The following is a 17,517-nucleotide window of genomic DNA, read 5'->3' as shown; positions in this document are numbered from 1 at the left end:
TCGGGATTTTGAAGATATAGAGTCCTGAAGTAGAGGTTTCCTTTTGTTTTCTGGGTCGAGTCTTGTGAACCTATTTCATTTGGATATCAAGGGCTTATTTTAGATCGAACCTTAAGGAATGTGGTTTGAGGGACTGTTTTGCCTGAAGTGCAGCAATTACCATGGTACTGTTCACCTACGGGTTGGGTCTTTTATTACCTAAATTTAAGTAGGTTATCAAAAGAGAAACCCCGTGGCTAACTTGCCACTTTACTTCATCTTTCCAGTCTTGTTACTGTAGCTCTTTGCCCAATTGCTAGAATCTGGGTATTTTTTTTTATCCTTTCATGATTGACAGTAGAAAAATACTGAAGCTTAAATTAAGAGGGTAGGAGTACAAAATCAGTGTCTGAATCATTTTCTTTAGGGTTTTTTTTTTCTTAAACTTCACAAAGGACAACCATCCTTCAGACCGTTGTTTTATAGGCAACTTGTTTTTAATGCTAGTTTAATAATCATCATCATCAACCGTATTTATTGAGCGCTTACTGTGTGCAGAGCACTGTACTAAGCACTTAGTGATAATAGAAATTATAGTATTTGTTAAGTGCTCCCTCTGTGCCAGGCACTGTACTAAGTGCTGGGGTGGATACAAGTAAATTGTGTGGGAGACAATCCCTGTCAATCAGTCAATCAATCAGTCATTTATTGAGCGCTTACTGTGTGCAGAGCACTGTACTAAGCGCTTGGGAAGTACAAGTTGGCAACATATAGAGACAGTCCCTACCCAACAGTGGGCTCACAGTCTAGAAGGGGGAAACAGAGAACAAAACCAAACATATTAACAAAATAAAATGAATAGAATAGATATGTACAAGTAAAATAAATAAATTGAGTAATAAATCTGTACAAACATATATACACATATACAGGTGCTGTGGGGAAGGGAAGGAGGTAAGACGGGGTGATGGGGATGAGGGAGAGAGGAAGGACCCTCATGGGGCTCACAGTCTCAATCCCCATTTTACAGATAACTGAGGCCCAGAGAAGTGAAGTGACTTGCCCAAGGTCCCACAGACAAGTGGCAGAGGCAGAATTAGAACCCAGGTCCTTCTGATGATTACCTGTTAAATATTTCATTACCATTATGAAAGTATCACCACAGGGGCAGCTGTGATCTGATACCGTCTAAGGCCCCTTTGACTACCAAGGGTGGAATTATATATGGTTTTTTTTTTAAATTAAATGTAGCATTTTCTGATGCCACTGTTGGAGCATTAAGGGTAGTGGCATCGAAGAGAAGGGTTTGGATTCCAAAATTTCTCATTGACAGCGAAAACAAATACAGTGTGTTGGGAGAATGAAATTCGAAGTAGTTGGTAAGACTTAATTCACCATAAATATCCAGATTGATTCTCTTCCTTCATATACAACAATCTGGTCTTCCTTTTCCTGTGGGTTTCGCTCCGCCGAACCAAACTTTCCCTGAGACAGAAAATGGTATTTTTGCCTTCCGAGCGCTTGCTATTTGCAATACAGATGTTGTTTTTGCTTGATGATCTGTTCTGGGTGGAACCCTTCTAGTTGTCTAAGGATGGAAAAGTTGGAAGGGGCTCCTTGTACCATCTTAACTTTCACCCATCGTCTCTCATTCAAGGCTGCTAGTATTAGGGGCTGAAATCTCCTTATCACAGGACACTTGGTTACATCCCACCCTCTGGAGACTGACAAGGGGGCCGCATTTCGGCCGCCTCTTGGAGTTCGGGTCTGAGGAGGTTGGCCGATAAAGTAAATCATGGTTTCAGTTAACCAGCCGACTTATTTTTTGCATGCCGTAGTGGCAGGAGAGCCTAAACTGGGAAGACATTCTAAAGATTTCTTATTAAAAGAGGTTTCTAGTTGCTCAAATGAAAAGAAAATGGGGGATAGCGATTCATCTTTTGAAAATCTGCAGGTTAAAACAAATCAGTCCTGGCTCTCTCACCTTTGAAACGGAACTCAAGCTGATTACGGGGCCCTGCACATAGTAAGCACTCAATAAATACGATTGAATGAATGAATGAATTGGCCTCTGACCGAGTAATTTTGTAATATGTATTTACGGGAAGTCCTAAATTGCTTTGTGTTCAGGACCCTGTTGGACCTTGAGAGTTTGCTAATGTTTTTCTCCTGAAGAAGGATCTGTGGAACTTTCCAACCACATTTGCTCCCATCAAAAAATTCCACTCTTACCAGCGGCATCTCCAGATATGAATGAAAGCAATTATTCCTCTGCACATTTGGTGTTATTTGTCACTGTCAGGACAAGTTTAGCCTGCTTGCTAGAAGAACTTTTGAGGGAATGGTTTTAAGATATGGAATCAGAGGAGGAGGTAATTGTATTTCTCATGAGAACATTAACTTCATTTTTGTTCTGTTGCTTTTGGTTTTTTTTTTTTTGAGAGGCTAACTTGATTCTTTTCCTTTTTTTTAAACATACAAAATCTTGGCAAAATTTCCTTGGAAATACTAGTAATTTTATGGCCCCTACTTCAGACCATTCTGGAATCGTAAGTCTCTTTTTCCCCACTTCATAAAAAGTTCCACAGTAAGCCCCCTACTAGACTGTGAGCCCGTTGTTGGGTAGGGATTGTCTCTATCTGTTGCCAAATTGTGCTTTCCCAGTGCTTAGTACAGTGCTGTGCACCCAGTAAGAGCTCAGTAAATACGATTGAATGAATGACTGAATGAATTTTTCATTTTACCTACATCCCGTGTTTCTATCAACCAGTCCTATTTATTGAGCGCTTACTGTGTGCAGACTGTAAGCTTGTCTCTGGACTGTAAGCTCATCAAGGGCAGGAATGTGTTCTCTGACTCTGTCGTTCCATACACTTCCAAGCGCTTAGCACACTGCCCTGCACGTAGTAAACACTCTGTAAATACCAGTGATTGCAGAGCACTGTACTAAGTGCTTGGGAGATTACAATAATGTAGATTTGGTGGACATGTTCCCTGCCTGCAGAGAAATGTACGATCTACTGGACGAAAAATCAGAAACACACAAATATCTGAGATAAGAAAGTACCTTCCTCTTTCTCAAAATGTGAAACGGTACTTTCATTTTCTGTCTTGTAGCCAGCTCACTTTCCTTCATTCATTCATTGTTGTATTTATTGAGCGCTTACTGTGTGCAGAGCACTGTACTAAGCGCTTGGGAAGTACAAGTTGGCAACATAGACGGTCCCCCAACAGCGGGCTCACAGTCTAGAAGGGGGAGACAGACAACAAAACCAAACATATTAATAAAATAAATAGAATAGTAAATATGTACAAGTAAAATAAATAGGGTAATAAATATGTACAGGTGCTGTGGGGAGGGGAAGGAGGTAAGGCGGGGGGATGGGGCGGGGGAGAGGAAGGAGGGGGCTCAGTCTGGGAAGGCCTCCTGGAGGAGGTGAGCTCTCAGTAGGGCCTTGAAGGGAGGAAGAGAGCTAGTGTAATAGGCTGTCCTTAATGGACGCATGCATTTTCTTCTTCATTTGAATAATAATAATAGTTGCAGCATTTATTAAGCATTTACTATGTTCCAGGCGCCATACTAAGCACTGGGGTGGATACAGTCCCTGCCCCACATGGGGCTCCCATTCTCAATCCCCATGTTTCAGATGAGGTAACTGAGGCCCAGAGAAGTGAAGTGACTTTTCCCCAGGCCACACAGCAGACAAGTGACTGAGCTGCGATTAGAACTCAGGTCCTTCCGACCCCCAAGCCCGAGCTCTAGCCGCTATCAATCAATCAATCAATCAATCAATCATATTTATTGAGCGCTTACTGTGTGCAGAGCACTGTACTAAGCACTTGGGAAGTACAAGTTGGCAACATATAGAGACAGTCCCTACCCAACAGTGGGCTCACAGTCTAAAAGGGGGAGACAGAGAACAAAACCAAACATACTAACAAAATAAAATAAATAGAATAGATATGTACAAGTAAAATAAATAGAGTAATAAATATGTACAGACATATATACATATATACAGGTGCTGTGGGGAAGGGAAGGAGGTAAGATGAGGGGGATGGAGGGGGGACGAGGGGGAGAGGATAGTAATAATAATAATAATAATAATAATAATGGTAATAATGGTATTTGTTAAGCACTTAGCTGCTTCTCTGAAAAGAATACTGGGAAGGCAACAAAGTCCTGAAATCTCCAATTACATCCTCTGTCTAGAACACCAACTTGGGTGAAAAGTTGAAAATAATCAGGGCCTCCGCTGTCTCTTTAAGTCTGTATGAAGCACTTGTGACGTTGAAATGGTTTTTTCTGTGTAGAGGTCAAGTTTGGAGACTTGGGATGTGCCCAACCAATGTTTTAGTGTACGTCTAAAGGAAAAGCGTTCCAAACAACCAATCATTCAATCAGTGATATTTATTGAGTGCTTACTGTGTGCAGATAATAATAATAATAATGATGGCATTTATTAAGTGCTTACTATGTGCGAAGCACTGTTCTAAGTGCTGGGGAGGTTACAAGGTGATCAGGTTGTCCCACATGGGGCTCACAGTCTTCATCTCCATTTTACAGACGAGGTAACTGAGGCACAGAGAAGTGAAGTGACTTGCCCAAATTCACACAGCTGACAAGTGGCGGAGCCGGGATTTGAACCCATGACCTCTGACTCCAAAGCCCTGTGCTTTTTCCACTGAGCCATGCTGCTTCTCGTACTGAGCTGTTGGGAGAATATGGGGTAACAGCCGATTTGTGTGTGGTGGTTGTCAAGTGCTGACTATGAACCCGTTGTTGGGTAGGGACCGTCTCTGTGTGTTGCCAGCTTGTACTTCCCAAGCGCTTAGTACAGTGCTCTGCACACGGTAAGCGCTCAATAAATACAGTTGAATGAATGAGCGAATGCCAGGCACTGTACTTGACGCTGGCATAGATATAAGGTAATTAATAATAATAATAGTAATAATAATGGCATTTATTAAGCGCTTACTATGTGCAAAGCACTGTTCTAAGCGCTGGGGGATACAAGGTGATCAGGTTGTCCCACGTGGGGCTCACGGTCTTAATCCCATTTTACAGATGAGGTAACCGAGGCACAGAGAAGTTAAGTGGCTTGCCCAAGGCCCCACAGCTGACAAGTGGCAGAGCCGGGATTCGAACCCATGACCTCTGACTCCAAAGCCCGTGCTCTTTCCACTGAGCCACGCTGCTTAGACTGCGAGCTCGTTATGAGTCGGCAACGTGTCTGTTGTGTTTTTATGATACTCTCGCAAGCGCTTAGTGCAGTGCTCTGCACACAGTAAGCGCTCAATAAATACAGTTGACTGACTGTCCGACAAGGTCCCTGTCCCTCACGGGGCTCACGGTCTCTCATTCCACTTTACAGATAAGGCAGCCGAGGCCCGGAGCCGAGATTAGAACCCAGGTCCTTCTGCTTCCCAGGCCCGGGCTCTATCTGCCAGGCCCCGCTGCCCCGCACTTGGTCGACTTCCCCCCTTCTAGACTGTGAGCCCGTGGAGGGCAGGCATTGTCTCTCTTTGTTGCCGAATTGTACTTTCCAAGAGCTTAGTACAGTGCTCTGCACACAGTAAGCGCTCAATAGAGAAGCAGCGTGGCTCAGTGGAAAGAGCCCGGGCTTTGGAGTCAGAGGTCATGGGTTCAAATCCCGGCCCCGCCAACTGTCAGCTGTGTGACTTTGGGCAAGTCACTTAACTTCTCTGTTAAGACTGAGCCCCTTCCTTCCTGTCCCCCTCTTCATCCCCCCATCCTACCTCCTTCCCTTCCCCACAGCACCTGTATATATGTATATATGTTTGTACATATTTATTACTCTATTTATTTATCTTACTTGTACATATCTATTCTATTTTATTTTGTTAGTATGTTTGGTTTGGTTCTGTCTCCCCCTTCTAGACTGTGAGCCCGCTGTTGGGTAGGGACTGTCTCTATGTGTTGCCGACTTGTACTTCCCAAGCGCTTAGTACAGTGCTCTGCACACAGTAAGCACTCAATAAATATGATTGATTGATTGATTGATTCTCTGTGCCTCAGTGACCTCATCTGTAAAATGGGGATTAAGACTGTGAGCCCCCCGTGGGAAACCTGATCACCTTGTAACCTCCCCAGTGCTTAGAACAGTGCTTGGCACATAGTAAGCGCTTAATAAATGCCATCATTATAGAGAAGCAGCATGGCTCAGTGAAAAGAGCACAGGCTTGGGAGTCACAGGTCATAGGTTCAAATCCCGGCTCCGCCGCTTGTCAGCTGTGTGACTTTGGGCAAGTCACTTAACTTCTCTGGGCCTCAGCTACCTCACCGGTAAAATGGGGATTAAGACTGTGAGCCCCACATGGGACAACCTGATCACCTTGTATTCTCCCCAGCGCTTATGACAGTCCTTAACAAATACCAAAATTATTGTTATTATTTTTAATAAAGACGATTGAATGGGTGAATGAATGAATGACTGGTTCCCTGCCCACCATGAGTTTGCAGACCAGAGTCCCCCAGCCCGGCGAATGAACGTGCTAGATGCTCTGTCCAGTGATTCAGCCGCACTGGGCCCAGGTTGTTATCAAGTCGTGGGATCTTTCACTGAACTCTGACCCCCAGATAGAGTTAGCCTATCTTCCAGAAAGGGGCAATCAATCAATCATATTTATTGAGCGCTTACTGTGTGCAGAGCACTGTACTAAGTGCTTGGGAAGTGCAAGTTGGCAACATATAGAGACGGTCCCTACCCAACAGTGGGCTCACAGTCTAAAAGGGGGAGACAGAGAACAAAACCAAACATATTAACAAAATAAAATAAATAGAATAGATATGTACAAGTAAAATAAATAAATAAATAAATAAAGTAATAAATATGTACAAACATATATACAGGTGCTGTGGGGAAGGGAAGGAGGTAAGATTGGGGGGATGGAGAGGGGGATGAGGGGGAGAGGAAGGAAGGGGCTCAGTGTGGGAAGGCCTCCTGGAGGAGGTGAGCTTTCAGTAGGGCCTTGATGGGAGGAAGAGAGCTAGCTTGGCGGATGGGCAGAGGGATTGGGGGCATTCCAGGCCCGGGGGAGGACGTGGGCCGGGGGTCGACGGCGGGGCAGGCGAGAACGAGGCACGGTGAGGAGATTAGCGGCGGAGGAGCGGAGGGTGCGGGCTGGGCTGGAGAAGGAGAGAATGGAGGGGAGGTAGGAGGGAGCGAGGTGATGGATGGACAGCCTTGAAGCCCAGGGTGAGGAGTTTCTGCCTCATGCGCAGATTGAAGTTGGGCTTAATCTGGGAAGGCCTCTTGGAGGAGATGGGCCTTCAGTAGCGGGGGAGAGGGCACAGACGATGCACGATGGGGAGCGAGTCGGGAAAAGAGGGCTTGATCGGAAAAGACCTCTTGGAGGAGATGTGCCCTTAATAACGCTTTGAAGGTGGCGAGAGTGGTAGTCCGGCGGATACGGAGCGGGGAGGGAATTCCAAGCTAAGGGGAGGATTGGGAAAGGGATCGGTGGTGAGATAGGCGAATTTGGGGCACGGTGAGTGTGCCGGGTATGGGAAAAAGCAGCTGATAACCAGTTTTTTAGGTAAGAAGAGAAAAAGGAAGAACAGTCCACGATCCTCTAGTCCAGCGGGGCCTTCAAGCAGGGCTTAGTCATTTAATCGTATTTTTTGAGCTCTCACTGTGTGCAGAGCAGCAGTCAGTGCATGGCACATAGTAAGCACTTAACAAATACCGTTATTATTATTATTATTATTACTAGCTGCTCGGGAGAGTATGATACAGCAAAATGACAGACACATTCCCTGCCCACAATGAGCTTCCAGTCTAGGGGGTTTAGTGGAAAGAGCCCGAGCCTGGGAATCAGGGGACCTGTGTTCTAATCCCAACTTCAATTGGCTGCTGGTTCACCTTAGGCAAGTTGCATAAGCTCTCTGTGCCTCCGTTTCCTCAGCTGGAAAATGAGGATTCAGTACCTGTTCTCCCTTTTCCTTTAAATGTGAGCCCTGTGTGGGGCCCTTTCCAAACTGACTATCTTATGTATGTCCCAGTGCTTAGTACAGTGCTTATAATATGCACTGAACAAATACAACTCCTAATTCTTATTTGTTAATATGTTTTGTTTTGTTGCCTGTCTCCCCCTTCTAGACTGTGAGCCCCGCTGTTGGGATGGGACCGTCTCTAGATGTTGCCAACTTGTACTTCCGAAGCACTTAGTACAGTGCTCTGCACACAGTAAGCGCTCAATAAATACGATTGAATGAATGAATGAATGAATGAAAGGTCACCCTGTTGGTATTACAAACCACCCTTTTATGAGAGGGTGCTCCTTTATAATCTTTTTCTTTCTATGTGTTTCAGTCGTTCACAGTTTCCAGTGCCCATGATTAGGTAGTATTCCGTGTGTGCTAGGAACTGGTAAAATGTGTTGCTTTTTTATATATTTTTTTTAGTTATTTTGCCTGTTTGGTCCTATGTTTGCATTTTCTTGTTCAGTGTATGAGCAGTCATTTGCACACTTTTCACCTTCAAAGCAATTCGCATCGACTGGCCTAACTCTTCTTGTCCTCCGTACAAATTGTGATATGAGGAATCTGTCGGTAGCTGAATAATACGGGCCACAGGAGAACATATGACACTGGGGAAAGACTTTCTCTGCCATTTGTAAGCAAAGTGTTGCTTGCGATAATGACATTTAGCTGCAGAAATATATGCTTAGTGTAATTTGCAGACTTCAAAAATTAGACTTTTTTGTTATTGAAATGTGTATTGACAACACATACTTAATCTTCTTTGGACAGAATTATAACCCTTCATTTTATTCCACAGTATTTGTTGAGTTTCCCCTCTGTTCAGAACACCACACCAAGAGCTGAGGAGAATTATAAAAGCAAAATCCATTTTCTTTATTATTGACTAAAGAGGGAACTGCCACTCATTCAGTCGTGTTTATTGAGCACTTACTGTGTGCAGAGCACTGTACTAAGCACTTGGAAAGTACAGTTCAGCAACAGAGACTAGACAATCCCTGCCCACAACGGGCTCACAGTCTAGAAGGTGGGGGAGACAGACATCAGGACGAGTAAACAGGCATCAATAGCATCCTCATAAATAGATAGAAATATATTGTGTATATATGTATATCTCTATAATTCTATTTCTTTATAGTAATGATGTATATATATATATATGCATCATTACTATAAAGAAATAGAATTATAGAGATATACATATATACACAAGTGCTGCGGGGTAGGGTTGAGGGGTTAGAGCAAAGGGAGTGAGTTGGGGTGTTAGAGAGGGGTTGCTGAGGAAAAGGGGGGCTTAGTTTGGAAAGTCTATTACTATTCTTCCTAATAATGACTGCGATGTGGGAGATAGAGGAGAAGCAACGTGGCCTAGTGGATAGAGCCCAGGCCTGAGAGTCAGAAGGACCTGGCTCTGCCACTTGACTGCTGTGTGACCTTGGACAAGTCACTTCGCTTCTCCAGGCCTCAGCTGACTTGTCTGCAAAATGGGGATTAGGAGTGTAAACCCCATATGGGACAGGGACCAGTGGCCTTCCTGATTAACTTGTATCTGTCCCAGCGCTTGGAACGGTGTTTGGCACATCCAACTTGTACTTCCCAAGCGCTTAGTCCAGTGCTGTGCACACAGTAAGCGCTCAATAAATACGATTGAATGAATGAATAGTAAGGCCCGTACTCTGTCCACTAGGCCAAAGTGCCGTGGGGCTGAGGGGCTGGGGAAAAGAAGGGAGCAAATCCAGGTGGAAGATTTCATTCACTCATTCATTCAATCGTATTTATTGAGCGCTTACTGTGTACAGAGCGCTGTACTAAGCGCTTGGGAAGTACAAGTCTGCAATATATAGAGACGGTCCCTACCCAATGGCGGGCTCCCAGTCTAGAAGGGGGAGACAGACAACAAAACAAAACATGTAGACAGGTGTCAAAACCGTCCGAATAAATAGAATTATAGCTATATGCACATATTCTCTTACCCTCCTCCCGCAACTGAGGTACCAAATCAAGCTTCCGGCTTAAGCGTAGAGTTTTGCCGCCTTCATTGTGATTCTCTATTTCCATTCAGATTCTCATTTCATTCAGGCTTTTTTATCATCATCATCATCATCATCATCATCATCAATCATATTTATTGAGCTCTTACTATGTGCAGAGCACTGTACTAAGCGCTTGGGAAGTACAAATTGGCAACATATAGAGACAGTCCCTACCCAACAGTGGGCTCACAGTCTAACAGGGGGAGACAGAGAACAAAACCAAACATACTAACAAAATAAAATAAATAGAATAGATATGTACAAGTAAAATAAATAAATAAATAAAATTTTTTATTATTCATTTAAAAAAAATTGTTTATTTAAATAATTTAAATTTATTTAAATTATTTAAATAATTTTTTAAAATTTAAATTATTTTAAATTATTTATTATTATTATTAATTATTTATTTTTTATTGAATTATTTATTTATTTATTTATTTATGGTGGTATTTGTTAAGCACTTACTGTGTGCAAAGCACTGTTCTAAGCGCTGGGGGGCTACAAGGTGATCAAGTTGTCCCACTTGGGGCTCACAGTCTTAATCCCCATTTTACAGATGAGGTAACAGAGGCACAGAGAAGTTAAGTGGCTTGCCCAAGGTCACACAGCTGACAAGCGGCGGAGCCGGGATTCGAACCCATGACCTCTGGCTCCCAAGCCCTCACTCTTTCGACTGAGCCACGCTACTCTGGGTTAGTGGAGCACAGGCCTGGGAGTCAGAAGGCGTGGGTTCTAATCCCACTGTACCTCGTTCTCGCCTGTCCCGCCATGGACCCCCGGCCCACGTCATCCCCCGGGCCTGGAATGCCCTCCCTCTGCCCATCCGCCAAGCTAGCTCTCTTCCTCCCTTCAAGGCCCTGCTGAGAGCCCACCTCCTCCAGGAGGCCTTCCCACACTGAGCCCCTTCCTTCCTCTCCCCCTCTTCCCCCTCTCCATCCCCCCCATCTTACCTCCTTCCCTTCCCCACAGCACCTGTATATATGTATATATGTTTGTACATATTTATTACTCTATTTATTTATTTTACTTGTACATATCTATTCTATTTATTTTATTTTGTTAGTATGTTTGGTTTTGTTCTCTGTCTCCCCCTTTTAGACTGTGAGCCCGCTGTTGGGTAGGGACTGTCTCTATATGTTGCCAATTTGTACTTCCCAAGTGCTTAGTCCAGTGCTCTGCACATAGTAAGCGCTCAATAAATGCGATTGATGACGATAATCCCACCTCCACCACTTTTGTGCTGTGTGACCTTGGGCAAGTTACTTCACTTCTCTGCCTCAGTTACCTCATCAGGAAAATGGGGATTGTGAGCCCCATGTGGGACAACCTCATTACGTTGTATCTACCCCAGATCGCAGAACAGTTCTCGACTTGCCCAAAGTCACCCAGCTGACAATTGGCGGAGCTGGGATTTGAACCCATGACCTCTGACTCCAAAGCCCGGGCTCTTTTCCACTGAGCCACGCTGCCTCTCACTTTCCAAGCGCTTAGTACAGTGGTCTGTACACAGTAAGTGCTCAGTAAATACGACTGAATGAGTGAATAGCTGATGGTCCACCACACTCCCCTGAAATCACAACTCCAAGAGGCCTCCCGTGACCAAATCCTCACTTGCCTTACCCACCCTCCCCTCGTAGGGACTTGGATCTATTCCCCTTATGCAGTCGATATCCCTTTTTTTTTAAAAAAAATTGCTGTTAAGCGTCCACTATGTGCCAGGCACTGTTCCCGGCCCTGGGGCAGACACAAGGTAATCAGGCTGGACACAGTCCGTGTCCCCCACCGGGGCACTCAGGCTTAATCCCTATTTTGCAGATGAGGTAACTGAGGCCCAGAAAAGTGAAGTGACTTACCCAAGGTCATCCAGCAGACAAGTGGTAGAAGTAGGATTAGAACTCATGTCCTTCTGACTTCCAGGCCTGTTTTCTGCCTACTAGAAGCAGCGTGGCTTAGTGGAAGGAGCCCGGGCTTGGGAGTCAGAGGTCATGGGTTCTAATCCCTCTAATCCTTTTAGACTGTGAGCCCACTGTTGGGTAGGGACTGTCTCTATATGTTGCCAACTTGTACTTCCCAAGCGCTTAGTACGGTGCTCTGCACACAGTAAGCGCTCAATAAATACAATTGATTGATTGATTGATCCTGGCTTCGCCACTTGTCAGCTGTGTGACTTTGGGCAAGTCACTTAACTTTCCTGCGCCTCAGTTACTTCATCTGTAAAATGGGGATTAAGACTGTGAGCCTCCCGTGGGACAACCAGATTACCTTGTATCTACCCCAGCGCTTAGAACAGTGCTTGGCACATAGTAAGCGCTTAACAGATACCATCGGTATTATTATTATTATTACTAGTCCATGCTGCTTCTCTTCCATTCCTCCCACCCTCAAATCCATGGTATTTATGAACGTAAACTTAAGCTTGGACATTTCCCCTGTTTTTAATTCATTTGAAGACTGTGAGGGGGACCAGGGATCAGGCCTACCAATTCTATTGTATTATAAACAATCAGTGGTATTTATTGAACGCTTCCAGTGGGCAGAGCACTGTATCCAGCACTTGGGAGAGCACAATACAAAATGCACTGGCAGACACAAGGGAGCTTACTGCCTAGGAGGGGGAGACAAGCTTTAAAAGAAACTACAGCTACTGACATAAATTCATTCATTCATTCAATCATATTTATTGAGCGCCTACTGTGTGCAGAGCACTGTACTGAGCGCTTGGGAAGTACAAGTTGGCAACATATAGAGACGGTCCCTACCCAGCAACAGACTCACAGTCTAGAATGGGGAGACAGACAACAAAACAAAACATGTGGACGGGTGTCAAGTCATCAAAATAGAAATAAATAAAGAAATATTTAAATTTAAATTTTATTTAAAATTTAAATAAAGAAATATTTAAAGAAATAAAGCTGGATGCACATCATGCACGTATTTATTACTCTATTTTACTCGTACATATCTATTCTATTTTATTTTGTTAGTATGTTTGGTTTTGTTCTCTGTCTCCCCCTTCTAGACTGTGAGCCCACTGTTGGGTAGGGACTGTCTCTATGTGTTGCCAACTTGTACTTCCCAAGCGCTTAGTACAGTGCTCTGCACACAGTAAGCGCTCAATAAATACGATTGATTGATTGATTGATTTACAAAATAAATAGAATAGTAAATATGTACAAGTAAAATAAATAGAGTAGTAAATCTGTACAAACATCTATACAGCGTGGCTCAGTGGGGGACTGTCTCTATGTGTTGCCAACTTGTACTTCCCAAGCGCTTAGTACAGTGCTCTGCACACAGTAAGCGCTCAATAAATACGATTGATTGATTGATTGATTAACAAAATAAATAGAATAGTAAATATGTACAAGTAAAATAAATAGAGTAGTAAATCTGTACAAACATCTATACAGCGTGGCTCAGTGGGGGACTGTCTCTATGTGTTGCCAACTTGTACTTCCCAAGTGCTTAGTACAGTGCTCTGCACACAGTAAGCGCTCAATAAATACGATTGATTGATTGATTAACAAAATAAATAGAATAGTAAATATGTACAAGTAAAATAAATAGAGTAGTAAATCTGTACAAACATCTGTACAGCGTGGCTCAGTGGAAAGAGCCCGGGCTTTGGAGTCAGCGGTCATGGGTTCTAATCCCGGCTCTGCCCCTTGTCTGCTGTGTGACCTTGGGCACTTCACTTCTCTGGGCCTCAGTTCCCTCATCTGTAAAATGGGGGTTGAGACTGTGAGCCCCATGCAGGACAGGGACTATGTCCAATTCAATCTGCTTGTATCCACCCCTGCGCTTAGTACAGTGCCTGGCACATTTTAAGCACTTAACAAATGTCACCATTTTTATTACTATTACTAATAGTAATAATAATAATATCAAGTGCTGGAAGGGTACAGATCCGTGTGCATAGGTGACAGAAGGGAGAACAAGTAAGAGAAATGAAGATTGCCAGGAAGGACTTTGGTACTTCCCAAGCACTTAGTACAGTGCTCTGCACACAGTAAGTGCTCAATAAATACGATTGAATGAATGAATGAATGGAGGAGATGTAATTGTGATGGGGCTTTGGGGAGAGTCACTGTTTGTCTTCCCAGTTGCTTAGTACAGTGCCCTACACTCAGTAAGCACTCAATAAATGCCGTATTAGGATATTAGGGAATATTCTTTCAACAGTGTCGATCTCTCCGGATAGACCGTGGTGCAGTTTGCGGGGAAAAAGGAATAGTTGCCTGCAGGCAGATAGTAAGCGTACTGAACTTCCATATTTGAGGAAAACTTGGGTTAGGAGCAGATTGCCCATGATATAGGCAGGCACGGCCTTGAAAGACGTAGTGACTTGTTTTTGTTTGAGATGTTGCAAATAAAAAGCACGTGATTTTCATGTAACTCCCTCCGTAAGAGGAAGGTTTTGAACATTTCCAGTCTTACCCAAGGGGTAAGTCTCAAGGGGATTAAATTCGTCCATTCCCAGGGGATTAAACTTTCACTTCAAAACACGCCCCCAATAAAGTGTGCATTAAACTCTTATGTAGCGTATCAATCAATCAGTATTTATTGAGTACATACTATATGCAGAGCACCCGACTAAGCCCTTGGGAGAGTCCAGTACAACAGAGTTAGTAGACACATTCTCTGCCCACAATGAGCTTGGAAAATAATAAAAATAATAATGATAATAATGGTATTATATATTCTATCTATCTATATCTATTATCTATTATACATATCTATTCTATTTATTTTATTTTGTTAGTATGTTTGGTTTTGTTCTCGGTCTCCCCCTTTTTGACTGTGAGCCCACTGTTGGGTAGGGGCTGTCTCTATATGTTTCCAATTTGTACTTCCCAAGCGCTTAGTACAGTGCTCTGCACACAGTAAGTGCTCAATAAATGCGATGGATTGATTGATTGGTATTTGTTAAGCACTTACTGTGTGCCAAGCACTGTTCTAAGCACTGGGGTAGATGCAAGATAGGTTGTCCCACGTGGGGCTCACAGTCTTAATCCCCATTTTACAGATGAGGTAACTGAGGCCCAGAGAAGTGAGGTGACTTACCCAAAGTCACACAGCTGACAAGTGGCGGAGCCAGGATTAGAACCCACAACCTCGGACTCCCAAGCTGAGCCACGCTGCTTCTTTAAGCCCAAGACTGCTCCTCACCCATCCAACCTCCCCGTTTCTTTCACAGTTCAAACACAAGCCTAGTTCTTGGTATCCCAACACTTAAATTTAGACTGTGAGCCCACTGTTGGGTAGGGACCGTCTCTATATGCTGCCAACTTGGACTTCCCAAGCGCTTAGTACAGTGCTCTGCACACAGTAGGCGCTCAATAAGTACGATTGATTGATTGATTGATTAAATTTTGAAAATTGACTAAGAGGGGAGGGTTGTAAAGTTGCTTGGACTTCAGAAGCTTCATATATTCTTCCCTAAGGATCAGAAAAATTTGGGCGTCCAGAATGTCCTTATTCCCACTCTGTCGTTTACAGGAAAAAGGGGTCTGCTTAGTACAGTACTCTGCGCACTATAGGCGCTCAGTAAATACCACCGGTTCATTGAGTGAGTGATCTGATTGTGGAAGGCTCCAGAGCTGACTCTCTATCCTTTTATGTTTAGGCAACTGCATTTGCACGGTAGATTTTCTTGTCAAGCCTTTTAGCTCCTTCCCACGGTAACTGGGATAATCATCATCATCAATCGTATTTATTGAGCAGAGCACTGTACTAAGCGCTTGGGAAGTACAAATTGGCAACATATAGAGACAGTCCCTGTTGGATAATGGTGAGCGTTAGAGTGGAGTAGGTGTAATATAAGCCCTGAAGGCTTTGGAGGCAGAGAAACACACACTGGTTATCTTTTTATGCCAGTACAGGCATTCACTTTTCATTCATTCAGTCGTATTTACAGAGTGCCTACTGTGTGCAAAGCACTATGCGCTTGGGAGACTAAATCAATCAATCATATTTATTGAGCGCTTACCATGTGCAGAGCACAAACAGACGCAGTCCCTGCCCACGAGTTTACAGTCTAGAGGGGGAGGAATGGGGGGTGGACACCATGAGCCCCACGTGGGACAGGGACCTTGTCCAACCCAAGTTGCTTAGATCCACCCCAGCGCTTAGTACAGTGCCCGGAACATAGTAAGGGCTTAACAAACGCCACAATTATTATTATTATTGGTCGTAACATCTCTCCTCCTTCCGAGGTTAGCTGTGGATTTTCCCCAATTTGAGGAGTGGCTTGTGTAAGAGGAAAAAGCCCTCACAGAGCTTACGGCGTCATGGGGAAGCAGAGGAGGGCAGGCGTTAGTTACAGTAGAGGGAGCAGAAGGAAGCAGCAGGAATGTCGGGATGTTAGGATGGATGTCGGGTTGAAATTCCTGAATAATTGAAGGTAGCGTTGACGCATATATAGCTGAGAATCAAGGATGGGTCCCAGTGTCGAAGTGCCATGGAGGTGTTTTGGAATGACGTGACTTGAGCCCACTGTTGGGTCGGGACCGTCTCTATATGTTGCCAACTTGTACTCCCCAAGCGCCTAGTACAGTGCTCTGCACACAGTAAGCGCTCAATAAATACGATTGAATTACTGATTTACTAGTGCAGTCGATTTAAGCTGGTAAATACTCTTGTTTTTCCATTTCATTTTCCATCCCCAACCTGGCAGATTTTGTTTTTAAGCTGTGGGTGTAGTGAAAAGGTGTGAAGGCTTCCTTGAATCACGTGCCCTATTTGGGAGATCATCTGTCTAATGTAAAACAAGTTCTACTGGGATTTGAGTGTCAAGTTGCCCTTATAATGAACAGGTATTAATGTAAACATATATATGTATATATGTTTGTACATATTTATTACTCTATTTATTTTGCTTGTACATATCTATTCTATTTATTTTATTTTGTTAATATGTTTGGTTTTGTTCTCTGTCTCCCCCTTCTAGACTGTGAGCCCACTGTTGGGTAGGGACCATCTCTATATGTTGCCAACTTGTACTTCCCAAGTGCTTAGTACAGTGCTGTGCACACAGTAAGCGCTCAATAAATACGATTGATTGATTGATTGACTTTAGTGTCAAGTTGCCCTTATAATGAACAGGTATTAATGTAAACATATATATGTATATATGTTTGTACATATTTATTACTCTATTTATTTATTTTGCTTGTACATATCTATTCTATTTATTTTATTTTGTTAATATGTTTGGTTTTGTTCTCTGTCTCCCCCTTCTAGACTGTGAGCCCACTGTTGGGTAGGGACCATCTCTATATGTTGCCAACTTGTACTTCCCAAATGCTTAGTACAGTGCTGTGCACACAGTAAGCGCTCAATAAATACGATTGATTGATTGATTGACTTTAGTGTCAAGTTGCCCTTATAATGAACAGGTATTAATGTAAACATATATATGTATATATGTTTGTACATATTTATTACTCTATTTATTTATTTATTTATTTTACTTGTACATATCTATGCTATTTATTT

General features: G+C 43.4%; 1 protein-coding gene across 5 annotated transcripts in view; it reads left to right on the top strand.

Annotated features, from left to right (window-relative positions):
- LPIN2 (lipin 2) overlaps window positions 1-17,517 on the top strand; it is a 166,063-nt gene that overhangs the window by 37,601 nt on the left and 110,945 nt on the right. The window contains exon 1 of one of the 5 annotated variants that reach the window (XM_038746842.1): window positions 8,151-8,189. The exons of 3 other annotated variants lie outside the window; for them this stretch is intronic. The gene's annotated coding sequence lies outside the window, so the exon portion shown is untranslated. Of the gene's footprint in view, window positions 1-8,150; window positions 8,190-16,584; window positions 16,590-17,517 lie in introns of those variants that run through there. One more of the 5 variants, XM_038746843.1, reaches the window with a different exon arrangement.

This window comes from Tachyglossus aculeatus, chromosome 5 (genome assembly GCF_015852505.1).
Source record: "Tachyglossus aculeatus isolate mTacAcu1 chromosome 5, mTacAcu1.pri, whole genome shotgun sequence".
NCBI classification, from domain to species: domain Eukaryota; kingdom Metazoa; phylum Chordata; class Mammalia; order Monotremata; family Tachyglossidae; genus Tachyglossus; species Tachyglossus aculeatus.
Note: the sequence above shows the minus strand (reverse complement) of the source record. Positions and strands in the feature narration are given on the sequence as shown.